Source organism: Anas platyrhynchos, chromosome 2 (assembly GCF_047663525.1).
Source record: "Anas platyrhynchos isolate ZD024472 breed Pekin duck chromosome 2, IASCAAS_PekinDuck_T2T, whole genome shotgun sequence".
Classification (NCBI taxonomy): Eukaryota; Metazoa; Chordata; class Aves; order Anseriformes; family Anatidae; genus Anas; species Anas platyrhynchos.
In genome coordinates this window covers 22,582,034-22,609,938 of record NC_092588.1, presented here as the reverse complement: position 1 = coordinate 22,609,938, position 27,905 = coordinate 22,582,034, and the positions used below count along the sequence as shown (strand labels likewise).

At 40.9% G+C, this 27,905-nt stretch overlaps 1 long non-coding RNA gene across 1 annotated transcript; it reads left to right on the top strand.

Moving 5' to 3' along the window:
- Positions 1-323: 323 nt before the first annotated feature.
- On the top strand, positions 324-26,517 carry LOC140001837 (uncharacterized). The gene is made up of 4 exons (XR_011807404.1): positions 324-420; positions 5,806-6,018; positions 17,445-17,531; positions 26,396-26,517. It is a non-coding gene; the product is annotated as an uncharacterized lncRNA (long non-coding RNA).
- Positions 26,518-27,905: the final 1,388 nt, after the last annotated feature.

The following is a 27,905-nucleotide window of genomic DNA, read 5'->3' as shown; positions in this document are numbered from 1 at the left end:
CTCTTTCAGAAAGCAGAGAGGATTTGTTCGTTCATGGTTTTTAAAAACACTGTCTTATTTTCATTAAGCTAAGCCCACTGCTGATGTAATTCTTGCATTACAAAGGTCTTAATTTAAACCATGACATAAATGCTTTTCATCAGTTGATTTTTTGTTCTTTGTGCCAAATTTCTTGCATTTTTAAAATAAAGAATATGGTGTATAATAACTGCTGCGGGACAGGCTGCTTTATTCTTCAATATGAAAGACAAATGGGGTGTGACATGCATACGTTTCAACATGCAGCACTTACTTCTTTAGGACCTTACTTTTTCCACTGTTTTCTCAGTAGACTATTTGACTTCCTTTGAATCGGGCCTAACGATAACACTGGATTTGAAGCACGGTTCTCGGCGCTGATCGCACTGACGGGACCAAGAGGTGAAAAGTGCTTCTAATCTCTCCTCTCTCTCCCCTCCTCTGCTCTCTGCCTCCCTCTTACTCCTTCCCCCCTCCACTCAAGGATTTGGGGTCTGCAGATGATAATTTGCAGAGCGTTGTGGAAGAAGGGTGGGGATGCATTCCTAACACCCCAAATCCTGGTTTGCATTACACATTAGGGATTTCAAAGCACACCAAGATTTAATCATAATCAGAAAGTAGGGAAATCATTTCTACAACATTCAGCAGTGTCGATTCTCCTTTTTTTTTTTTTTTCCTTTTGCTTTGTATCACTGTAACTACTAGAGCAAAATCGTATCGTCATCGTCATACTATCATTGCAATGATTGATGAGCTATGTTAATGCATCCTGGAAAACTGCATAAGTTGCTTAGTTTGGGTAATATTTTGAGCTTAGGAGCTTGGTTAATTTTCAGACGGAGACAAAAGACACCAGCTGTTTTTCTACTTAAATGTGAAAGTACAGGAGAAATTTTTCTTGATTAACATTGCTAGAAACTGAATCAAGATTACAATAGGATGCATGCAAATATTTTATTTAAGCCGAAGTTTCAGTGTGATCTAGCTGTAGTATGCTAACACCAAACCGCAGCATTATTTCACTGATCTCTGCAAGATAACGTTATCAGATACAGAACAGATTTAGAAAATCTCGCATGCATTTTTAGAAACAATAAAATCTTTTCATTTACTCTGCATCTCCTGCATTTCAGTAGACACTGACCTGGTTTTACACTCTGTCCTTAAACAAACACTCTGAAAAAATGCCAAAGACAAGATACAGTGACAGATTGATCTTTGGACTGTCAACTTTCTTGTATTATGTAAGACGTTTAATTCAATGGAAAAAGGTTGTTTTTTTTGTTTGTTTGTTTGTTTTTTTTTTAATTCAGATTAGGTATCTGTAATGAATTCATTTTTACTTGATGTAAATTAACTTAAATAGCTATGCTATATTTCTTGAATATTTGGCATCTCAGTAAAATTGAAGCTGAGGAAATACATATTTTTCTATTAAATGCTCAGGACTACAACATGTAGCCTATTTTTAAATTGCAGAGTGTATCTGTAATGTTGTTGATTCTTTGCTTTGTTATTTTATCTTTTCTCTTTTATTCATATTATTTTATGTAAAAAATTCTTTGATATGGACCAGAGAAGAACAAGAGAAAAGCAGGGCTATTCTTTAAGGGTGTGTTCATCTTTACATTTTTTAAACCTTTTTTGATAGATTTATATCAAGGCTGAAGTAATTCATCCTGGGATGAAACTTGGCATCAAAACTTTTAAATACAAGCACATTTATTTTTCTTTTGATTTTTTTTTTTAAAAAGAAAATTTAAAAATCAGTCGGCATGTTCTTAAAGGCGAAGGTTTAAGTCCTGATCCATTTGAAGTCCATGGGAGTTTTGCCATTGACTTCAGTGGAGCCAGGACTTCCTTCAAATGACAGAAAACAATTACACTTAGTATTTTCAGATGGAAAATTTGTGCTTGTATAAATGAAAATTGTCTCTTTTTTTTTTTTTTTTTTTTGGGGGGGGGGGGGACACGACAAAAGGGGGAGTGGTTACATATTGTATAATCTGTAGCGTGAACTCATCCCTGAATATCTTTTTGTTAAGTGACTATCTTTTTTTCATTAAGATAAGTAACAGTTCAACATATGTGGTTACTTAAGAAATTCCTAAAGATCTTTAGTGGAGTCTTTTGGGATAAGATGTGAAATCAGCCGTTGTCATTCATGACAAAGATCCCACATAATTTTTCCTAGGAGTTAGGCATGCCAACTTGAGTGGATAAGTCTGGGTGATTATATTCTGCCCAGGCACTCTCCATCTGAAGTTTTGATCTGAGGTGAGAGTTTTGCCTTTCCTGCTCTCAGCTGCTCACCAGTATTACTTTGTATTCAACACATTTAGTATCCTGCACCTCTAGCCAGGCCAGGAGAGATGCATGAACTTAATTAAATTGCTTTACTTCACAAGAAGGACTGGCTTATCATTGGCAAACTGCTGCTAGCTTTAATCAAAGGACTAAACTCGACTCCCAGAGAAGTTATTTGGGATGACTTAGATGAGGCATGCAGCCGGCACCTGCAGGATGAGACCCAAGAACCAGCCGCTCTCCCTCCCAGGTAAAGCTTTTCAAAGGAGATTAATTGTAAAGCAAACCTGGAATTTCCAGCTCCAGTTGTGTCAATCTATTTCTGGTACTAAAGCTATCAGAAGCAAATTGTACAATGGTGGAGTCACCATCCCTGGAGGTCTTTAAAAGACGTTTAGATGTTGAACTTAGGGATATGGTTTAGTGGAGGACTGCTAGTGTTAGGCCAGAGGTTGGACTCGATGATCTTGAGGTCTCTTCCAACCTAGACAATTCTGTGATTCTGTGAATTTCTATACAAGGAACAGGTGGTTCAACCAAGCCCAGCACAAATTCCTTACCTCAGTTCATCTGACCATTGATGCTTCCATCCCCACAGGTTTAATCCCACCTTTTGTTGGGATTACACTTCTTTGGGAAGAGGGAGGCTGCTGTAGAAACAGCTGCTTCTTTCCCATGTCTGCAGAGTGGGACAGTGCCCAGGTCTGCAGCTGGACCAGTATCACACAGGTATTTCAGGAGGTTAGAAACTGGAAAAGGTGTATTGTCATAATTTCCTCTAAGAGGTGAGCCAGCATTTAAGTTTTTTTGGGGTGTTTCCTTTGGATGGGAGATTGGTGGTGCAATTCTGTTTATTTAAATAGAAAAAACAGAGATTCTGCTTTCCCAGACCAGAGAGAGAACCGACAGTGTCATGCCACTTCTTTGCTCAGCCTTTCCAAAGAGTTTTCTGCTTTCAGTTTTTCTGCAGCTCTGCTTTCTGGTTTTCTATCTGGGCTCTGCAATCAGCACTTTACCAGCTTCGTCTCAGCTGTTTTCTTTCTTAGGACAGAGATTTTGTAGGCCTTTCTCCCCATTGCCTGTGCACCTTGCAACTTTTGCATCACTCCAGGAGTGTGGGTCATACAGCCCCACAGCCTGGCAGACTTGGACTTCCAGACATGTATCTGCTCCCCCAAAATGCTTCAAACCTCAACAAACTGGGTCAGAAACATCATGTTACTGTCATGCCCTCCCATCCTGGGCATGGCTACACCATTACTGTCTGTGGTGTGGGTACCCAGCAGCCTGCCCTTCCCAAATGCTCCTCAGAAAATTGAGCGACAAGTGTCAGCTAACTGAATAAACAGCTAGTTCTGCTAGATTAACGTGCACCATGGCCTTCTGTGCTCAAGTCTATATCCTAGTGTGCTTGTGGTGAACAGACACTATCCCAAAGGTTCAGAACAAGCTGACAGTAAGCAGTGAGAAGAGGCTGAGCAATGTCGGACTCAGCTGAAGTCAGCAATTGCTCTGTGACAAACAAAGAAACAGAGCCAAGATGGTGAAACATTCAGCTTTTATCCCTTCCTCCATGAATCACGTCCTCTCTCATCAAAAAACTTTCTGAAAATGGAGTCCCGGTACCTCATGGCTGTTCTCTGTGTGCAAATGTACCATCACAGTGGGTTGCTGCCTCCACACATACACTTTCATCATTATATTCCTTTTATCTTTCTTCTGGGAATGGCTATTCTTCTTGTTAATACTATCAATAGCTTGAGCTATGTTAGCATGCAGTTATGCTCCCATAAAATCTAATCATAATTATATTATATGTTTGAATTTACATAGGTGTGACCAAGCACCATTATTTGCCATTTAGACAAAGCATTTTCTGAGATTTTAATTTTTTTTTTTTTAATATCAACATATTGTACAAAGCCTAAAACAGATCCCACAGCAGCTAGACGTTGCAGGGACTGCCAGGCAGCTCTATGGGATTATGATGTTGCCTTGTCCTGCTGTTTTTTTTTTGTGTTATAACATTAATATTACCTGGTTGTTAATTGTAGTATTTCTTCCACACCTGCCTCTGCAGAGAGCTATCTTCCCACCTTCTGTCTCCACTTTAATGATACGCTGTGTTTTTTACGACCAAATACATCTGGTTGATGTATTTGCTGTTTCTGTTAAATATAAAAGGTGTTTCATAGTGTGATAAGAACTTGTAATTCCAATTTGTATACAGAACTAACATGCTTCTGCATTATTCTCTTATATTTAAAATATCGTAGCCCTTTTAATTTGTTGTTCAGAGTAACCACTGGCCTCTGTATGTCCACCCTTATCTCTGCCCAGTATTCTGAAGCAGCAAGCAGTAGTAAAGGTGGGGCTTCAGACATCAAACATACTCATACGTCTTGGAACTAAGCACTGTGCTAAACTGCCTTTAATGCTTCTGTGGGAAAGTGTCTCCGTATGTCATCCCATGTATTTTCTTTGCTATTTAAAGGAGTGCTTAATAGCACACTAAGCTGGTGGAAAACTATTTACTTCCTTGGGTTAGTTCTACTCTGGCTTAACACAGGGCTGGGTGAGCACGAGCGCCGGGGCACGGGAGCCAGGGTGGGAGGAATAGGGCACCCCGCAGACAGTGGGACTTATAGCTCAGGGAAGTGGTTATCAGCCCAGCTTAGGGGAACCAAGCCTTCACCTGGCTGGGAGGTGCTGAGGTTGGGATGTAACTGGACTCTCACTCCATGGCCATGTCACAAACTCCCCGTGAGTAAGTGAGGTCTGTTTCTGGGAACTATTTCCAGACTTCTCTCATCCTTGAGTCTCCCCCCTTTCAGACTGTCCTTTCAACTTCATGCCTCCACTCTCTTCTCCCCCACAATTAGAGCCTCCTCCTGCAGCCTTGTCCTCTTGTTTCTTGTCTTCTCTCTGCCTTCTAGTGCTTCTCCCAGCTCTGCAATCACTCTTGTAACATGTCCTTTGGAAACTCCTTCTTACGCTCCCTTACAGATTTTCAGTGAGGTGTTTCAGGTTTGACTGTGAAGCTCCTTCCCCAGTTTCTCTACACTGCACCTCTGGACCATCTCATCCAGAATCATGATGTAGGAGTCATTATCGTGCTAACATTTCACAGACCTATTGTGCATCTCCTGCTTCTTCCTCCTGCCATTTACTTGCATTGTCCACTTTCAAACAAAACAAAACAAATAAAGAAACAAACAAATAAAAAAGCCATGTTTTCCTATTTCTTAAATTTGGTCAGCCATACAGCCAGGAATGCAGAACTCACAAGACCAAAAGGACAGTCACAGTTTTCTCCTTTCGTCTAGCTGTTTCTCCGGACTTTTATGCCAACTTCTTCTATAATCTCTGTTTTTTAATATTGGGTTTATTGTCATTCTCCCCCAACTTCCCATTTTTATCTACAGATCATGCAAGATCTTTTTACTTCTTACGAGTATTATTTCTTTTCCTTTCCAGAAAACAGTGACAGACCTTTGGAGAGGCAGCATCCAAAGGATTAAAGGATTCCCTCATGGTCAAATGGTCAGCCCTCTGACACATGGTCAAAGGGTCATCCCTTTGACACCATTTGGGCTCCTGTGCTTTCTTAGCTCCTGCCCTACTCCCGCAAGGCACCCTGAACAGGAGATCTGGTTGAGAGGTGGGTCCTCCAGAAAGAACGTAAGACTGGTAAGACCGTCTTTCAATGCACAGTCTAGTTATCATTACATTAATAATTTTGTCTGTTTATCCATGTTATGGCAGTGGTCAGGAGCACTACTCGTGCATTAAGACTGCCGTTCAATGAGAGAGTGTTAGAGTAATGAAAGTTTTTGTAGCCAGGCTCTTCAGTTTATCCCCAGATCTCTCCTGCATTCTCTCTTTTCTGTCTTCCTACAATATGTGATCAAGGGGAGTGAGGCTGTTTGCAGGACTGCATTTGGTGAGTCCCTGCCTGCGCGTCGCAGTGTTATGTGATTTACCCTGGCTGCCGCACTCAACCCCACATGCACGTTTTTATCACAGTATCCCAGGAATAAAAGTTAGAAGCTTTCAAAGAATATTTTTATGAGAATGAAGATGATTTTTCAAAGGCGACTTTTACATAGAAGATAGAAAATTTCAAGGCTTCTACTAGTGTTTACCTGTAATACATCATTGACATGGATGCTAAATTACCAAATGGAAATGAACATGATGTTCAATCCTAAGGGGCACATGTGGCTAGCAGTTACAGTTCTTCTGATGGTTTTGTTTTGTTTTTGTTTGTTTTATTTTGCTTTTATTGCTTTGTTTTGTTTTGTTTGTTGCTTTGTTTGTTTTTCAACTGCAATATTTTCCAAAGACTTGCACTTATGGAAAAGTATTTTTGACCATATACAAACCGAGTGCTCTCTATCTATTACCCAAAGGATCTCGTAGCACTGGAGTCCGAAAAGTTAGCTTTCACAATTCCTCACGAGACAGGCTGATATTGTGATATAAGAACTGTTTTGTATTTGGGAAGATTGAAGAAGAAGGGATTTGACAAGGCTAATTGTGTACATTCAAGTCTAGAAAAATGATCGTCCATAAATTAAAAATGTTCAGAGAAATCAAATTCTACTTTCACTTTGTTGGAAGTGCAACTTTCTTTCTAGCCGAAGAGATGAGACCTTTGGTTCCTTTACAATCAGTTTTCTGATTTCAAAATTGCAAGTGCAAGAGAAAGAGTATCTCTGATTCCTCTATCGAGGGACCTTTTCTGTGCACTGATCTGAGCAGGGCTGCTCCAGTACGCGTGTGGATAGTACTTGACTTGACCCTTGTGTTCGTGCTTATGTTATTGCCCCTGTTCACTGAGTGGAAACTTGCTGGATTTTTTCCATTAGGAGGAGAAATTGATGATAGGAGTCAGGAATGTCTTCGGTTTATTTACAAAGCATGTACTCAGAATCTTGTTTCTCTGAGCGCAGCAGAAACAAACAACAGTCACTTTTCTTACTCAGAGTTTCCAAGCTTGCTTCTGGTGCGGAGTGTGCTCCCCGCAGAGCCGTGCTGCTCCGATTTGGGCCCCTTGCAGGATGTCTTCTCCGACCGCTGTTACTTACGGACAGGCACACACAGACAGACACACACGACACCCAACCAGTCACCTTCCCAGCCTCCGCACGTCCCAGCTGACTCTCGTCGAGAGTAGCCTGCGTCCATATGGGCTTTGCTGTGGTTTGGGTGGCACTGGCATCTTTCATCGTCTCCAGGCTCCTGTGCATGAAGGGACTAAGCTGCTCTTTTCATTCAGCTTGGAGGATGGACACCTGCATTAGCTTTGCTGAAGTATGTGGCTGTAGATTAAAAAAATGCACTGCCGTGCAAATTCCATATAGACACAACCTGCATTCGCACACAGCCTCCTAGACTTAGGAACAGCTGAGCAACTTGTACGATAGCAGAATTACTAAACTGTTACAGAGATGTCTAAATAATGTATTATTCTAAGTTCCCTTATTGTAGGCAAACTTTCACACTAGCTTTACAACACCACAGTTCATCTCAAATCTGTGGCAGGAACTTCTGTCAGAGGAAAATCAATAAATGACGGCAAAAGATTTTGACAGTAAAGTATCATTTCTGAATGCTTGCAACAGGACAATGTTCTTGTATTTCTAACAAGAGCTAATTTTTACAGTGTTGTGTAAGTCCTTTCTTAGCTCTACTAATCACGTTTTAATAAGAAGGTGCAGCATAAAATGTCAAAAAGAGATTTTTCTCCCAGAGAGAAAATTTCCACCATATTTCAAACTAAAAAAGGTGGAGGATAAGGGTAGACACACTTGCACTGCATTGTATATTTCAGCTCACTGTCTTAAAACTCTTTTCCAAGTCAAGTAATATTTGCTTGTGGCAAAGAATATTGCAATAGTTTTTGCTGCAAGTGAAGCTGAAAGCAGCCTCTTGCAGAACCCACCATGCAAAAACTGGAGAGCTGCTGGCGGCAGTGTCCTCACAGAGCTGTATCTTTGTGTGGTTTCCATGCCTTCTTCACAGGACACATTGCTGAAGTGCAGAAAGGTTCACTTTTTCTCTGACCTCTGTAATTCCCTGATCTCTGCAATTTAAGTGTTTTCATATGGGAAAATGATCCGATCGGTTCCATTTTAGGTACATATACGCCTCTTTAAAACAATTCAAAAAGTATTAATAAGCTGTGATAAGCATTACATTTATCACATTTACATCAAATAACAGAAAAGCTAGTAGTTTATGAAACTGATTCTTTGAACTCAGTATAGGCCGATAAGAAAGAGATGTTTTCAGTGATTCATTTCATATGTTTATTGGATGCACACATTGCTTGTATTTGTCAATAACATTGAAAGCTAGGACTAGATAGGGAAAAATAAACATTTTTAAACATGAACAGACTGCATTAGTAGCAGTGGAATGCATCTAGTTAACTAAAGACATTGTCCTCAGGCACTAAAGAGATCATAATTACAGTTGCAACTCCACCTTCTGGCTTATTTTGCTCTGAGGAGTCCAAGAGTTTGGATTCTTTATTTTGAATAAATGTGGATACTTCCTTCAGGGTCTGAAAAAGGAAAAATTGACAGCTACATTCCAAAGAAAGCTTAGCTGGATGGAAAATGACTGCTTGCAATACTAATGTGCTCTTTGTTTAGTGGCGCAAATCAGTATCATCTCTTTAAAAGTGTGTAACTAGAATAAATATTGGATAGGAGACCAAAGAGTTCTTTTTATTTCATGAGTTAAAGATTTCCATATGAAAATAAGTGAATATGTGTGAAATCTTTTTTTGAAAAACCTTCAACAAATTTGTGGGAAAAAATACAGTGGAAAGCTCTTCTAGCTAGTGGTGTTTGGGCTGCTTCAAAGAAACACCGTGGGAGCACTAACATAAATGAATCAGATGGAGATGGAGAGTAAAAAAGCAGCTACATCCTTGACTAATTTTTCTCAGTGATATCAAAAAGCCTCAATTTTTCCACAGTTCTCTCCTTATTTGTCAAGCTAGGGTACTGCCACAGACAGTCTTCTGTACTAAAGAGAGTATTTTTAGCATTTAATATTTCTCTTTGCCACACCTATCTGTAGCAATTAATTTTCAATTTAGTCTCAGTGGCTTCGTAATAACATCCAAACTTTTATGCACTCGGGCAGAAGGATTTGAATCACGTAGCTTTTTTATTTTTTCCCAAATAACACTGATCTGGTTATAAACAACTTTCTGCATCCTTAGAAATCAATAGGGACTGACTGCTAGTCAGACATGGGATTTAATGGAAAAAAAGTTATAATCTTGTATAAAGACAAACACCAGCAGTGCAGCAGTGATAAATGAAGCTGCTCAGGCTCCCTGGCATGTAGATTCTGTAGAGTACATTTACTGAAACAGTTTCCATATCATGTTTGGCCTCATGAATGTTCAGTGATAGAGGCCAAATCCTGTCCTCAATCAAATCTCTGCAATTCCCTTCAACTACGTTGCAGCTTTCATCTGTTTTCTTGCATCAGATTCCTTCACGGGAGTTCAGCCTTGCCAAGCATCTTGAAGTTGTATTACGAAGAATGTTTCAAGCACAAATCTCTTAGCCTCATCACCGAAGGGCCTTTGCCCAAGTGCAGAAAGGCTTGTTTTACCCTAAATCCAAGGAAAAACTGGCACTTTTGGACCATTTCAGGCTGTGATCTTGGCCTTTAAAGTTGTAGCATAAACAGAGGCGTTAAAGCAAAGTAGGGTTTGGACTTTGGGAGAGGAATCAGCGTTGGTAGGAATCTGTGAGACATTTCCAGGTGAAAAGAGCAGCCTCCACCGTGTCCCAGACCAGCCTGTCTGCAGGGCTTGGGAAAGACAGCTTCTTAATTTTCTCTACTACAACCCACATTTGGAGGCTGAAATCATAGCTGTGCCTTGGGATGATCACCATTTCCCCCCCACCTCCCCGGGGTGTCTACCCTTTCTTCCTTCCTTCTGAGCAGAAATGAATGGGGAGCAGTGAAGCTTTTGTTAGTCTTGGCTCGGGGCTCAGCTGGGGCACTGATGGGCTAACCAAAGCGTCAGGGCCTCCCCAGAGGAGAAAAGACAAATGGAAAAAAAAATAAAAAATAACAACACATGAGAGCAAAAGGCAAAAAAGGGCAGGAGCAGAGGGGTTGAGGGCTCACAGGCAGATCAGGAAAGTACTGGGGGTCCCCAGTGAGTGGGAGATCCTTGAAAACGCCCACCAGGTTTCAGGTACATAGGCCACCCCTCAGTCCTTCACATTTCCTTAGCTACACCTGGGCAAAAAGCCTTCCCTGCCATCGTCACCCGTGTCCCCTTTACTCACTGTGGCAATCTGCAAGTGCCTGAGGGATGTCTCCCTTCCTCCTGTGCTGCTGCCCAGTTTGCTCCAGTGAGGGCTACTTTCTGCTGCCCAGTTTGCTCCAGTGAGGGCTGCTTTCTTCTCCCTGGTAGCCAGCCCCAGGGCAGCCTGCATCTGAAAATGGCCCTGACAGAAAGTGAGGGAGGAGAGAAGATTTTGTAGCAAGCTTTTGCAGTGCTGCCATGTTATAAATCCTAGTGTAGACCAGCCAATGCAGGGATAATGCCCTGCTGGCACTGGGAGGCTTACAGGGGCAAGGATTGACTTTTGGGGTGCTCAAGCATGTCCCTAGGTGAATGCTCTTCTGGGAGAGGCTTCAGGCTGGACATGGGAATGGGGGGAGGAAGGAAGGGGAGAAGGTGAGGAGAAAAGACAACAGATGGCCAGCAGGAACAAGGAGATGAGAAAGGAGCTGTCTCTTTCCCTGCTGAAATTGGGACCGCTCATTTGAAAAGGGATCATCTGAGAAATAATTTTAAAATACTGCCTCAAAACAGCTCTGACTAGCAGACATCAGTCAGGGGAAATCTGTCTTTAACTTCCAGTCACTGGAACTGTATTTCTATTGTGTTTAAACCAATTCAGTCAACCCCACTTAATTTCCATTGTTGAGGAAATCTAACTGAGGCAGAAAAGAAGGAAAGAAAGAAAAAAAAAAAGTCTACTGGAGAGATATGCTGAGGAAGAAAAGAACATTTTGAGAGGAGGAAGAAAAAGTGGAGAAGAATTGAAGCATAAAAAATGTAGCCAACATTTTTTTTTTTTTGTATTTTTTTTTTTTCACTATGGAGATATTGTCATTAGACTATCATAACTATCCACCTGTAGAGTAACTATAACACACAGAGTGGACATAACAACCTCACCTGCCTACGTTTCTTTGCGTCACCTCCACGGGGAAAATGCCAGAAGAGAAATTTATCTGACATGTTGTCATATCTCTTTGTGTTTTAAACCTGTCCAAAATGAAAAAGTGAAGCAGTTTGTTTGACTTGCAGAAGGGGTTTTGGCTTACTCCCCATGAAAATATGATTATAAATTCCTCCTGCATTTACTGTTGGCATATTATAAACAATCGAGTCCACTGATTACTGGGTTATATAAGAATTCTTGTGTTATTTGAGACTTAATACATCAGACACTGTATAAAAGTGACATACCTATTTTTTAACTTCTGAAATCCAAACTAAAGAGAACTTTTTCTGTTCTGCGGGATTTTTATTGCTGCTTGGGGGAGGAGGAAAGAAAACTGTGGGAGTTATTGCCTCATAGTCCCAAGCTGATGCTTTCAGTGCAACTTTTACCCATTTGCAGCTGGGCTGTGAGTATTCCTTCTCAGTAACAGCGATGTCTACATCCAGATATTCAAAATTGCCAGTGTCCTTATTTAAACCTCTGGGGTTCAGCCTCTGTATTTGATTCAAGATTTTGAAAGTCCTGGCATCTGTCCTGATGCTTCTTGATGAATTGTAGGGCATGAAAGAAACTGCATTTTGACCATCCCATTTTACCTGAGCTGTGGCATGCCACATTATCTGTCACAGATGGGAAAAACACATGTGAATGAATGTAATCCATTTATTGGTTTATGGGCACAAAGTCCTCAAGGGAGTGTTCCAAATCCAGAATGATGGATTTGGTATTTCAGTGAGTTAGCAGAAAGATATAACTTTGTATTCAGTGTATGTCCAGCAGTTTTTGGTAAACTCGTCAGAGGTGAAGAACAATCACATATAAAAGTAATCTTATCAGATTTTTTTTTGATAAATATTTTTTAAAAAAAAAAAACAAACAAACAAAAACCCTACAATTTTCTGAGATCTTTAAAATGAAGTTGTAATAGAGTTTATCTGGTCAGGGATGACATAGCTGAAGAACACGTTTTCAGGAAAGAATGCTATCCCATAGCACAGAATAAATACTTCTGTGTATTCTATTGCATTTTATGCATGTTCTATAGTATTTGTCCTATTTTGTTGCATTCTTACAAACTGTGTATTTTTTACTGTTACTGACACATCAGGGCAAACCTGAATCCTAGATATTTGGTAAGTGAGAGTGGGTGTTATATATTTGACTTCTTTTCTGCAAGTTGCTCATAGGTTAAAAGCTCTCCTTAAAGAAAAAGATATGAACAGCAAAATGCACTTACATTGTCTCTTACGTGTGCTTCCATTTGATCATGGAAGGAACACTGTTATTAGTAGACATAATCTGAGTGAACTAGCAGTCTTCATTATTTCAATTTGGCTTGTCAATTGTGGAACAATTTTGTCTGACATAGGGACATTTTCCTAATCAGAAAACTGTGGAGACTACCACGTTCTTCTGCTGGAGTCACTGAGCATCCAGCAGTGTTTGGATATCTCCAGGTCACACTGGGTTCCCAACATATTCTAAACCCACAAGGTGTTTAGAATGGATCATAGATCCCATTTGATAAAATGTGCAAGTAAGGCATAATGTGTAACTTATTAAACTGATAGCTCAGGAATTGATTACTCATTGGCAAGAAGCTCATACAGCAAAGTAAGAACATAGTGAAGAAAAATGGTATTAAATGGATTTCTACAGGCAGGCTGTGTGGTCCCCAACATTAAAAGAAGAAGCAGGAAGTCCTCTGCTCCACTCTTGATCCCACTATTAGCTATTTAACAGCATTGTTTGTTCATATCATCACAATTTGTCCAACAGTATCACTTTAAAGTTTTAAATATGGGACCCCAGCTGAGTCATTTCATCTCCAGTGTTCAGTTTCTCGATCTCATCATCATATTTAAGAACCATATTGTTAGGATGACTTGGAAATGTTTGCTGAGCACTTTAAAGAAATGAAGCAATGTATTAAGGTATTAGGAGGGTTGTTATTTCAGAAAAACTTCATTATTTTTCAAAAGCAAACAATTTTGGCAAGATAATAAAGGGAAGAAAGAAAGAGGGAGTGTAGGACTGAAGACAGTATGCTCATTTCCTTCTTACCAAACAGTAAGCTCTTTAGGAACACTATATTCTTTCATTCTCATTGTTCCATCACCCAGCCTCTTGCACTCAAGAGCAGTCATTTCATATCTGTATTTACACTTCTTAAGCCATACTCTGTGCTCATGCTTTTCAGCACTTTATACATTTATTTAAGGATCAACTTGGAGCACTTACTCCTCTTATTAGGAAAACACATTGCATTCACACATCACAGCCAACTTTGCAGCCCAACTGCAAAGCTATTATAAATCATAAGATATCACTGACACCCCCCTTTCATCTTCTCAGAGATGCAACACTCTTTTCAGGGTTTTTGCTTTCACTCAGGCTGCTTTGCTACTTCCTCCTGGGGATTGAAATAAATAGTCTTCCATTTTCTTCCTCAGCCAATGGCTTTCTTCCTCCTGATAGTGTAACGGCATGGCTGCTAGTTGTTGGTGAATACAGGTCAATCCATGCATCTTTGCCAATCATGCATTTTTGGCAATCAGACATCCCCATCACCAAAAGGCATTGCCTATATCAAATCCATTATTCTAATTTTCTTGTGCTCAAATTATTATGTTACACCCACCAGTAATATATTTACTGTACATTTGCCTTTCTAAATAACAGTTTAGGGATGAAAGCAAGGAAGAACAGCTCAAGATGTGACATTTTCATGCTGTGAAAAATTGGATAAAATGTTGACTTTGCTTTTAGTAGTTTTATGCTAAATTCAAGTAGTATAAACTAGGTAAATACCCAGTGAGAAGAATAAGTAACTCAGAGGAATTACACAGAGGAATTCAGAGAGGAATAAGCTAAAAGAAAGGGTCGTAACACAGAAGAGACAATGTCAAGAATGGAAGAAAGCTGTTAGAGGAAATCACAGTGGGAGAGTGTTGTAGGCAGCCAGAAGAGGGGAAAGATCTGGAGGATGTGATAGCAGAGATGCAGTTGGGACTATTCAAAATTAACAAAACCCAAAGAAGATATTATCCGCTTTGAGCCATGCTGGTAGTTCTGTAGCATACTTAAACTTCATCCACAAGTTGCTGCTTGTCAGCTCATTAAGTCAATCGACTTGCTTTTTTATTGCTGATGATAAGCATGTAAATGTTTGGGGTGACATCTCCATCATGTAAGATATGACCTAGCTCTGAGGAGATTAGTGAGACTCTACAGCTCTTTTGAAATTTCTTTTCTGAACAAAACTATAATTTCTAAAAATATGCTAATTTCTCAAGAAAAAAAAAAAAAAGAAAAAATTAAAAAAGAAAAAAAAAAACAATAAACAATCTGATCTGGACAGTTCACATAAGTTTAGTGTGAATCAGTGGCTAGCATGACACAACAAGCTACATGGTATTCTGACAAGTTTCTTTGCATTTTCTGCTTAAAGTCACTGTGAAGTCCATTGCTTGTTTTAGTTATCTGATTTTTGGAAATTGTGCGTTAGCTAAAAAGTCTGATGTGTTCTGTGAAGCTGGTCACAAGATACTGACCTGACTGTGCGTTAAAAACACGCTGGAGATAAGCTGTTTGTCCGACATTCTTCCAACCAATGCAAGGTCCAACACTGTGAATTTAACTTAGCCAATCTATCTGGAGTTGGAATTTAAGTTGGTTTTAAAAGCCACTTTCAGAAAAGATTCATTTCCTAATTTATAAGGGGGAAATGGGCTCTTTTTGGATTAGAAAACATTATCTTCCTCGGGCTTTGCAGGATTATGTCTCCATCGCGTGAACCTAGTATCCACACAGGATTGTGTAATGGGAAAAGTATTTGGCTGGAACAGCCAGCTTTATGATTGACTGGTGATATTCTACTGGAGAAGATCTAAGTGAAGATAACATTTTCAAAAGAAAAATATTGCTGGCACTTGACTACCTGTTCTGTACAGCATTTATTCGCACTTGTCAACTAACCAAAATAAAACCTTTAATGCTGCCAATTTGTGACCTTCTTTGCTGTAAAATATTCTGTTACTAAATCAGCACTTCTCTGCTGTCTGTGTTTGTCTTAAACCTTTTTGTGAAACAGTATCTACCTCCTTAGAGCCATTTACTGCCCTCGCTGTGTACGCAACGAGAGTTCTGTGCAAAGATCAAGGGGACATTAGGTGTAGTTACATCCAGGTGATAGTGATGTAGGGTTTACTTTAGGGTTGCTCATTTATAAGGATACATTTTGTGTGTTCTTACTGAAGGACAACTCAGCGGTATTGGAGCCTGAACTCATTGTTCTCAGCATTCAAATGCTTTTTACACCGAATAGTTAGGATGAGCTGAGTAAATGTTTTGAGGTTTTTTAAGGTAATGAGTTAAAGACACATGAAACTGCAGTTATGTTTTACCAGCTCAATACAGCCATAGCTGTAATGCCTGATTTATCCTGATGAAATAATGAGAAGATGTTAACATTTCTCAGAATAATCTGTGATGAATAGGAAGTGGTTTTGCCTATGGCTATATTGTGCTAGGGTCTGATTATATCAGAGTTCATAAATTAGAAAGTCAGAAGGGACCACTGTGATCATCTGGCTTGGCCTCTTTTATAATACAAGCCATGGGACTTCCCTGAATTAATTCCTGTTTGAACTGGAGCACAAAGTTTAGAGAAGCAGCCAATCTCAATTAAAATATTTCCAGTGATGAAGAGCCCACAGCAACACTTAGTGAATTGTTTCAAGGAACAACTATTCTTGCCCTTACATTTTTGTGCCTTATTTTTATTTTGATTTTGCCTTGATTCAGCTTCCAGCAATTAAATCTTGTTAAGCCTTTGTTTGCTGGACTAACGCTCATTTATCAAAATCATATCCCTGCCATAGATACTTATGGACTGTGATCATCTCATCTCTTAGCCTCCTCTTTCTTAAAATAACAGATTAAACTCCTTGAGTCCATTGCTATAAAACATGTTTTCACATCCTGTAATGAGTCCCATGGCTCTTCTCCATAGTCTGAGTAATCTATCAGCATCCTTTATGGATGGTGCACATCAGGAATGGACTCTAGGCCATCACGAGTCCTACCAAAGCTAAATTGAGCAGTCACATCATCTTCCTCACTCTTCATAAGTGCTCTTGGCTGATCCCTTAGGATCCCTGTTGGCTGCAGTGCCCATTGAGAGCTTGCATTCAGCAAGTTATTGACTCTTACCTCAAATTCATTTTAAGAATGAAAATAAAAATGAATGAAAAGGAATTTCAGAATGAAAATGAATTTCAGAATTTTTTAATAGCACAAACTTTCCATCTTATAGGCTATATTTTAATTCCTGACTATGTAATGTTCATACAAGAAAAACAGTCTGATTTCTTTTTTATTATTATTATTTTTGTTTGTTTGTCTTTGGTTGTTGCATTTTTGTTGTTGTTATTGTTTTCAAATGGGAGTCATCCTTGTCTGTCTGTCTCTTCATTATTTACCATTTCTGTATGCAAATTTTTAACTCTCATGTAAGTTTAACCAGCAGTGATTTAAAGTTATCTGCCAGTATTGGATGGTCAGTACAAACCCCAGTTACTAGGTTTAGTGATGACAGCAATAACAGCAATGAAATGAAAATGAAGATTTTTAGTATCAGCATTTAGTTGCAGATAAAACAAACAAACAAACAAACAAACAAACAAAAAAAACCTATTATTGGGGGAACTGTCTTGGATTAAATGTAAAAGCAAAAAAAAAGAGATATTCAGAGGTTTAGTAAAATTTTTAAATGTTATGAGTAATATATAAGTAATATATATATATATAATAGATTTTCACTTCTTTACATAGGACTCTACTATATCCAGACTGGACACAGCCGGACTTTGGTTCAGGAAGGAATTGCCCTCACTGCCTGAATCCCTCATACATATCCAGGTAGGTGGTTCTGTGGTTAGCGTGGTACAAGAGAGACTTTCACATGCTCCATTGCAGAGCAAACCAGCTGCGGGAGGGAAGGGAAGACAGAAATCAGTGGCTCCACTCAGCCACACGCCAGCAGCAGAATTTGCTCCCCACCTGTCCATGATGCAGCAGAGCTGGGCCAGGAGGAGGGATGTCCTCTGGCATCTCCTCCCTGGGCACCACCAGTCCCAGGAGATTGTAAGGAGCACATGAGGAAGCAAGAGGATGCCTGAAGGTGGATTTCTGCAAGTCCACAAGGCAATGAGAGCCTGGATCATTCAGTTTTCAAGCAAGGGTGGAGAGAGAGTCTAGACAATTCAATAGCCTGGCAGTGCTCCTTCAGCCTTGCATGGTGTCTGCTCTGACCAAGCACCTCGTCAGTCATTCTGGAGCACAAGTAAGCATCCTCACACCACTTCAGGCAGTGTCATCAACAATTTGTGACTTGCATGGGTTCCTATGTAAACCAGTCACTCATCCCTGGCAAATTAGTGAAGCTTTTGCTGAACCTTGTTCCTGTGCACAGTCACTGTTGTTGCATGAGCTATTTAGATTAAAGGCGGCATAGCTATTGCTCCAGATGCTGTCATTGTATTTACTGCAGCAACATAGATGGGCTTTCACAGATATTACTGATATCAGCCAACAGTTTTTTATGGTAAATTATTCCATGATAATGCTCCCGTAGCAAATGTATGTATATTGATGTCCCATTTACTGCATTTCTTTGACGTACCAAAATTAAGTGCAATAGCATGGCCAACTTATGTGCATAGCAGTGTTACACGCCTTTGAAGTCTTAACGTCTCTAGCATCATACATATTTTAACACTTTTAACATCATCTCTCTCTCTTTTTCTTCCCTTAACTGTGTGTGGGATCTAAGGTATTTTCCTCAGGGCTTGGCGAGTTGTTGCTCCACACTGTGCTGTAGCACAGGGTCCTGGATATTCCCCGTAGGAGTTTAATGAGTGTTTATCTTCTAATAGTGCCAAGAGGCTGTCTCGCACTCAGTCCTTCCGGTGGCTGTAGTTTCTCAATGTAGTGCTGATGCAAATGTCCTGATGTTGTAATAATAATGTCTCAGAGAAATACGTGATTGCCCACTGCTGTGTTATATCAACAGGAATTTACTTTTTCAATGCCCGGAGTTTTTTCAAGATCACAGTTTGTCCTGGGGAGGTACCCAATTACAACATAGCTGAGGCTATGGATGTAGAAGTATGCAGGCTGCGTTGTGTGCAGCCTCAGGATGCTGTTCAGGGTCTTGGTACACTTATTCCTTTATTCAGGAATGGCTGACTACGTATTTTATTTGCTTTTTGCAGAGATACAGGTCATGCTGTGTTCAGGTGATTGCAGCTGCCCACGTTAACACACCTCTGCATTAGGTTACTGCCTCGCACTTGGGAGAGTCTCAACTCACTACACACAGCACAAAAGCAAAGTCACGTGAGCGAAATTTACAGTCAGCTGTGACAGCACTTTAACTTTGCATTTGCAAAAGATGTGTGAATGTGTACTGGGTAAGCAACTGCCAGCTCAAAATTGTAACTTCTGGTGCGTTTGCTCCCAAGGTCCATTCCTGTGGTGCTCCGAGGCCCGCTAGGGATGCTGCAGTCTTTCAGTCTCTTGTGCTGCTTGGACCACATTTCCCCACATGCCTCACATCTGCTCACCAGGTTCCTGGATATCCTTGATGTAGTTGGCCTGTATGCTCTGTGTCTGCCTCTCCAGATACAGACTTCGATTCCAAAATGCCTCTGCTTTACTCTCAAAAGTTTCTATTTTTGTTCATCCAGCTGCCCTTACACACACTACCCCCTCTGCCCAACTTATCCACATAGCCCCAATATTCTTGAGAGGCAAGCAAAGATTTTCTCTGACGTGTGTCTACTCTATCAGAAAGCTGGACACAAGCAGTTGCAAATCTTTGTCTTGAAAAGTTTGTTTTCAGATATTTTCCAAATCTCTGCCTTGAAATTGGCCATATAAGAATAAAACAAGGAAAAATTGTCACTTCATACATACATTGGTCAGAGGCTCACCTTTTCTTTATTTCTTTTATGTAAAAAAAAAAAAAGAAAAAAAAAAAAGAAAAAAAAAAAGAAAACTCCAGTTAAAAATGGCATATAGCTGGATTTTCTCTCTGTCAGAGTGCTCCTTGCTTTTTTTTTTTTTTTTTTTTTTTTTTTTTTTTTTTTGTATTTTCATTCTACAGCACAGCTCTGGCTAAAATTCCATGTATACAGAGTCAGTCTGATTTTGCAGTGTCAGAGGTTTGGGTTGAAAGTTGTTTATGACTTTCTGTCCTTAAACATACACCATGTCACAAGACACTCTTCCCAGTGTGTGTTTTTATCCAGTTGGTAAGGGTGACCTTGACAGAAAAGGATGTTTCTGTCAGCAGTGCAATGTCTCAATCCTGTTTCAGTGGCGTATTATATCCTTGCCTATTGGATAGGGTCATTACATTTAAAGTTGTGAGATATGTTCCTTGATAGGTGTAATGACAGGATCATGTCAAAGTTGTTTTTTTCCTGTAGTTTCTTTCTCCAGTAGCTGCACCAAGGGTTTCCCATGCATTTGAGTCTCAAAGAAAAATGTCAATTGACATTTATCATAATCGAGTAAAGGAGAGGAGAGAAAACAGTGTGGAAAAAAACATAAGCAATAAAAACATATGTAAATAAGATGATGAGAATGTAAAATGAGAAGGCCATAAAAACATGGCAGCAGCCAGCCTTCCTCCCCTGCGCTGCATCTCCTCCTCATGCCCTCTGCCGCGCCCTGGCAGACAGATGCTGCTCAGCACTGTCTCCACGTGGAGCACAGCAGCGATGCCCAAACTAGCAGCGAGCCACGTCAGCAAGCTGGCATGCTACATACAGATCACTGCCGTGCAAATGAGCTAGACAGGGTCTGGCAGCTGGATGGCGTAAGGCAGAACCCGTTCGTTCAGGCACCTTGCTCCTGCTTATCAACCCACGCCGGCTCAGGCAGAAGTTTCTTCATCTGCAAGGTAGACGTGTCCTAGGTTCCTGGACGTTATTTAATGCCGGAGACTAAACAATGCTTTTATGGGGCCTTCTGTGAGATCAGGCTTCAGGGGCATTGTGTGCACCTGCTTCTTCACACACGTAATAGGGGAGGAAGCAGCTACTACATGCAGGGTTTGAACAAAGGCAATGCCCAGCTCTCAAGGAAAACCACTGGACAAGGGTCTGTCCTGTGGCATAACTGGCATGCAGGTGAAACAGCCTGGAAGGTGTTTGCCGTAGGAGAAATTAGGTGGCTATCAAAAGGATGTGATAACATTTTATGCAAATAATAACTAGATGTTTAGAAGGTGGCTGATATTTCTGTCTGAAGTGGTACAAACCTTTAATTGATGGTCTAATCCAATTGCTACCAATGACCAGTTGTAGCTGGCTGTAAGACAAGCACTGGGTCTCAGAGTTGGTGTCTAAGTCTCCTACTTTCTACTCCTCCTTTATCTGTAAGACAAGAAACACTGTGAGGTTCCTGGTGCACAGGTAAGGTGCAAACCTTTCAATATTGCTTGCTGACAGGCTGGCAAGGTTACCACTCAGCTGGTGGACCTGGAAACATTTTGGGGTTCCTGAAATGAGACAAGCAACATATCCGCATAGGAACCCTATGTTAAGTTTGACTCTCATTACACATCACTTTCCTCCTCAGCTCCACCGTACTTGGGTTTCCATCAAAAAGAAGCTAGGGCACCCTATCCAGAAGAGATCTGCCTTGTGTGTTAACCAGATCCACAGTTCTGATCCAAGGGAACAAGACCAAACACACAGCCACCAAAACATTTCATTGCAGTCTGGAGAACTAAATAGTACTTTTTTTTTTTTTTTTCTTGTAAAAATTTCCCATCAAAGGAGCAAGCTAGATTGGTATTGGGTTGTGTAGAGAGCCTGAGAGCAGCTTGAAGGCTGAAGGCAGCCCTGGATCACACAGTTTTGCTGTGTGGTGGAGGCACCGAAAGGGGAAAGAGCAGGGCAGCAACAGGCAGCTCGGATAAACTTCACTCAGATCCTGGTTTTAAGCACATCAGCAATCAACAAGGGAAAGTCTCACGGGAGCTGAGAGGGTGTTGGCAAGGGGCACATCGCAGAGGCCAAGAGTCACAACTCTGAAGGGCTCTTGGCACAGTACACACCAAAACACTTCCTCCAGATCCTCACTGAGTAGCTGGTATGTGCCACATGCTGAGGGGCCAGTCAGACTGAACTGTGACCTCTGCGGGTGCTTGCCTTTCCCTCCCGCACAATGTAGGTGGAAGGAGGTAGCTGTAATGTCAACTGGTATCTCCAGTGCCAGGAGTGCTCTGCTGACCTTCAGTACCTTAGGTAGACTGCAAAAGCTTCTCCCAGCAAAAGGGTGGAATCTCCTTATTGGCTTTCTCTTTCTTGGTGGGCAAGAGGAGGGGACATTACCTGGAGAAATGTAAAATATTTTCACCCAAGTCCTGACAAAATTAGACTCGTTGAAGAGTGTCTGAGCCTTTTTGTGTCGCTTAGCCCCCAAGAAGGGTTGGTAGCCCTGTATCGTTTACACAGTTTTTAGTCAAACAAGAGTCAATAGTTATGTTTGTCCTTCCTTGCAGTGCTTTAGGGAACCTCACTTCTGTCATGAAACTGCTCTTATCCTGAGGACATTCTTTTTTATTTACAATATTCTGAATTTTTAGTTCCTTCTCTGACATGCCTGAGGGCAAGTACAAAAGCATAAAAACAAGAACGACAGAAGTAATCTATAAATACTGTCCTCTGAAAAGTCAAAGCAGCTTTTTCCTAAGATCAAGTAAAGATACTGGACTAGGCTAGTTGCTTAGTGGGCTGCTACCAAAATCCTACTTTTCAAAATGAAGATGTCCCTTGCCCTTTTCAGGTATATATATTTAGTATATATACATATACTAAAACCAATAAAGAGAAAACCAGGAGAGCTTTTCCAAACTGGAGGAACAAACTCACTCCCTCACAATGCTCCCCCAACTACTTTCAGCTTAGCTGACACCTAATCACTCAAAACCTGAACCTTTTTTTATATGAAAGGCTCTGAGGATGGAACAAACAGGGAAGAAGAAAACACATGAGAAGGAGGTTCGGTGCATATGTGGAAAAACGATCTAGAAGAAAGTGGGGGTACATGTGCTGAAGAAAGGTTGAACATGTGTTGCAGTGGGAGGTTGCATTACAACTCCCACATAAACTGGTTCTGGCACTGAGCCTGTGAGCAGGGTTTGAATAGATTTGTGGAGCTTGCATGTATGAACACATATTGGGGAAATCTTCATATATCCACATACTCATTTTAGTTTTGAAGTGCTGGCGCAATGCATGATCATAGGAGAGTGCGTGCAAGTGAAAGAGAAGGAGGCTGTTTCTGTGAATATGCCAGCAGAGTATAAATACATAATTTGTAGCGTGGGAAGAAGCTAGCATAGAAGACCTCTATGGTGATGAAAGTATGATGAAACATCTGGGTTAAAAGATGAACACAAAGAAAGCCCACAAAGAGTCAGACTGGCGAACACAGGAAAGAGAAAGAGCAATAGGAGTGATCCAGAGAGAAAGGGTGAGACCGCACAAAAAAAAGGCAGAGGAGAACAGCAGGCAAAAGGAACTCCTGCACACTGTAAGAGGAAACATCTCAAAAGAGAAAAAGAAATGTAAAGGTGAAGAAAAACTGTGAAGACACTGAAGAAAAACAAAGAACATAGAGTCAATTTTTTAAATCGCTTTTGGTAAGTCGGAGTTTCCTGGGGTGAGGACTTTTTGTCCAGGGGTTATTTCTCTTTTGGTGTAAAATGTGCTGTAGAGACAAATGTGGTTACAGCCAGTTTTGGTTGCTTCTTACCTCTCTCATAATTTTATCTTTTTAAAAATTTTGGACAATTATTTTTTTCATTGTCTTGACAAGCCAACTCAAAAAGGGGCTTTTTGTAGCTGTATATGTGCATCACTGCTACTGGCATGTATTCAGACTGCCCTGTTTACTTACCTAGAGTTTCCTGTCTCTTAAAAGCTTCACATTAAGGGATTTTGCCACATTAAGGGAAATTCTCTGCCCTTCCTTGCGTAGTTGATACATTGCACAGCTGCTTCAGGGAAACACGAGAAACGTAGGATAAGCTTCCCTGAGAGATTTCCATGCCATTCAGTTGGGATTTCCAAGTACAGGTGGGCTATAACCACAGAGGGTGCAGAGATCCAGCTAGAAAAGGGGATGGGGAAGCTGGGGGGAGAAAGGTCTGGACGTGAGTGACACAGCGAGGGCAACTGGCTGCCCAAAGTGAAATGAAAGAATAATGAAGAATATGGAAAATGAAAGAATAAGGAAAATGAAGAATATGGAAGAGGAAGATCTTGCTAGGGAGAGAAAAGAAGGTGACATGCAAACTGAAAGTGGTGTAAAAGTAGAATTTAAAGAGGAAAATTAGTAGGTAAATGGAAATATTTAGTAGGTAAATGGAAATATGACAAAGTGGTGGGAAAAAAATAAAGAAAATTTTAGGGCAAGGCAAAGGAAAGTAGAAAAAATTTAAATAAGTAGAAGAAAAACCAAAAAGTAAGGCACTGCATAGTTTTTTAAGGAGTGATGATTCACTGAAGTCAGTGTTTATTTATTTATAGGTATTATTAGGGAAGAGATGCACTATATCTTTACGTAAAGCCTGTGAGGTTGGAAATAAATGTTTAGACAGGCACTCCTGCTGGAAGACAGATTTTTGTTTTCCTTAGGCCTTTTAACACACAGTTAGACCTCTGTAGCTAATTACACCACCGCATTACTGATCATGTTATGCAGAGCATATTGACATTGAGAGGGGGTGGACAGGAGCACAATGGGTTCAGTGAGGTGTGTGTAAGCATTTCTAGCTACACCCATGCTGGAAAAAGTCCCAACTCTCTTCACTCAGAAAACAAGGCAAGACCTCAGAGAAAGTAAGCAGGAGAGATGGGCCCGAGCAGCGAGATATTTAACTCTGCAACACGATAGAAGTGGATGCTGTGGAAATTAGAAACTGGGCATGGTTTTTCAGACCCCACTTCTAGGGGGGTCATTTATTTTATGGCAGTGGTGCAGATCTTTGGGCTTTGCTTGGATCCATGTTGAGTCAGAACAGTGTCCACTTGTTCCATACACTTTTGACCCCAGTTTTGCAACACTATCTGTACTAGTAAGCACTTAATATTAAGTATTAGTAAGCATATACCCATTGAGTCTGCTTGACTGTGTGCAAGGGCTGACCATTCCTAATAAGGCCTTCAAAATGACTTAATTCACAGAATAAATTATTCTTTTGGTGTGAAACCATACTTTTTATTGGTTAAACACAAGCAGATGGCCAGACTTTTTAGGCATTTTAGGAAGGACAGCAAAAGCGCCCTTTTGTTTTACATTTACTTTGCTTAGATTGTACCCTCATTCCTTCTATTTCCTATTTACAGTATTTAATGTAGATAGTTTAAAATGCTTATAAGAGCAAGGCAGGGAACAGTTTAACCTCTGACAAGGGCAGCATTTTTAAATTTCACTGTAAGCACTTAGTTAAGAAAAAATCTGTTTCCACTTTACTGATGGGATACCTTTAAACAAAATGTAGGTTAACTACATGCAGCAAAGCCATGGTTTTGGCCTTGCCAGAGAAGGCCACATCCTGCATCCTAGTCACACAAGCGGTCCTTAAAATTGTGAGGGTTTTTTTTTTTTTTCAAGCAAACAGCAATACTCCTGTGATTTTAGGATTTGCAGAATTTGGCCTCCAGCTAACCACTTGGCAATACTTGTGCCTCCATAATATTTGTAGTCCTGAGTAAAACCTCCTAAGTGGTTTTTGATTCCTTCTTAGTGTCAAACTCCTTCAGAGAAAAAAAAAAAAAAAAAAAAAAAAAGACTGCCAGGGGATGAACTTTCCTGGGATTCAGAATGTTTGCTGAAATGATAACAAACCAAGTCCCTAAAAGCTGAGTCATGGAATTTAGAAAAACAAATCTTTACGATGGGGTAACCTAGGGACTAATGACTTCATCTTACTTCCTCTATGGATTTACACGAATGTAAACAAGAAAAAGAATATGGCTTGGAAAAGCTGATTGAAAATTGAAGGATAATCTAGTTATTTTTAATGGGCCAAGCTTCTTAGCTTTACTAGAGCAAAATTCCCAACGTTGCCGTTTGATGTTGAAGGACCTGTTGCCTGACTCAGGGCTGTAGAACATGGCCGTGCAGCAGCAGATGCATATCTACAAGGGCTAGATGTTTTATTCCCTTCCATAAGTATTTGCAGAAGCCAAGCCGAGCCATTCCTTTCCCTTGTTGAAAGCAGAGCGGGGTTTCTCTTTCTCTTTCTCATCCTATATGATGAGCAGTGCTCTGCCACACCGTTTCTTCTTGCCTGGTGCAATGAGGATGCCTCCTTCTTCTTCAGCCAACTTTGTTCAGCAGATATCTGAGGGCAGTGTGTGCTAATGTCTCCAGCAGTCCTCCTGTGGCCACTAATGTCACTTCACATGGCTTCACTACATTGCAAAGCATTCAGTAATCCTACCAGGAAGGAGCAGATAAAGCCCACAGAGCAAGCATTCCTCAAGCAAGGTTCACAGTGGAAAAAAAAATAAAACAGAGCTACTGTGGGTTCACAGCAGAAATACAACTGTTCACAAGTCCACGGCATCTCTATCCAATTATCCAAAAGGATTTGGCAAATGTCCAGGGGGAATGATATGGCTGTCTACTCCTGTGGGAAGAAACAAACTGCATAAAGTTCATTTCTTTCAATGACAGACATCTGTGACTTTTTACAGTGTTTGCCAATAAAGTCAGCTCCAAAATGCTGGGGGTAAAAATAAAGTCCTGGAGAAGCCCCTTGCGCAAGGGATGCAGTCTATGATCCGAGGCAACAGAGAGATGTGCTTGTAAGTAATGCACCCCCCCCCCCAAACTGAGCACAGTAACACCCTTCTCCTACCTGTCCTTATTCTTTCTTGGGACCCTTCTATTTAACATCTAAATAGTAAATATGATTTTATTCTGAGAATATTTTCAAATCTGTCTTCTAAAATCAGGATGCTGATTTTACAAGAGTCCAATTAGACAACCCAGAAGAAAATGTTTTACAATTTAAGAATCATCTAAAATGACCCCAAAATAGCTGCTCCGTATTTAACAATGCTGTAATTTGTCATTCTGTTCTCCCTGAAACCCTCCCTCTCCTGCACTGTTCTCCCCACTGAATCTATCCCAGATGCAATGCTAAATATCAGTTTATCCAAGACCTGTGCTTGTTCCACCTCTGAAGTGGAAAGGAAAACTTCATCTGGCAATTTGTATTTCTAGTTATTTGGCTCTTAATGAATTTCAGGCTTCTTCAAATTAGTCTCAGAGACCTTGATGGCACACAGAACAGAAGGCAGGTGAGACAGTTGATGATAAATTAAATTTATCTCATGAATATCAGTGCCTCATTTGTGTATATGTGTGTTTTCCCCGTTGCTGAGTTAATTATTCTGGGTAATAATACTGAGTCAGACACCCGAATGTATCATTGCAGACAAACCCATGTTATTTATGCATTTTCACTAAACTAATCCTTGCCACAGGCAAGATTTTAACCTTGTAAGGGGTTGCAACTGCTCATGCATGTGGTTGCTCTTCCCAGGCTGTGAGCAAACTGCGACTCGTAGCCCCAGTTCGTGCCTCGCTCTCCCTCTCCTGTGGGGAGGAGGAAGAGCCACAAACACTTTAAATCCCCTGGAGATCACGGTGAAGTTTTGTGCAGAGTTCATTTAGGCAGAGGAAGACCTCTTTCTCCAAGTGACCATCAACTCTTTGTTAGGGACGGGAAGAAAGAAAAACACCCACTCTTGCTCATGAGGGAGATTGCGGCTACCACTCAGCCTCACGGGAGAGCCAGGCACTGTTTGCTCCAGTCCCTAATTCCAGGGTACACCTCATCTGTGCTGGCATCCCCACTCACAGCCTCTTGTCCCCACAAGCCGGGCAGCTCCCCTCTTTCCTCTCTGCCAGCAGGGAAGGGCGGCAGCCTGGTGATGCTGGGGCAGAGCGGTGGGAGCCCAGCTCCAGCGGCCAGGCAGAGCCAGCTGCCGGGTGCAGCCCAGAGCTGAGCGCTGGGGGCTTAAGGCAGGCTACGGTCAGCAAAGCTGTACATTAACGCACCCACCTGCACTCAACGTGACCGTTCCCGTGGATCCTGCAATTAGAGCTGCTGGCTTTCCTGACCCGAAGCCTGATTTTACTGTTGTTAGCACTGCGGAGCCAGGGAGCCCTGGGAAGGTGAGCTGGCTTCTATTTTGC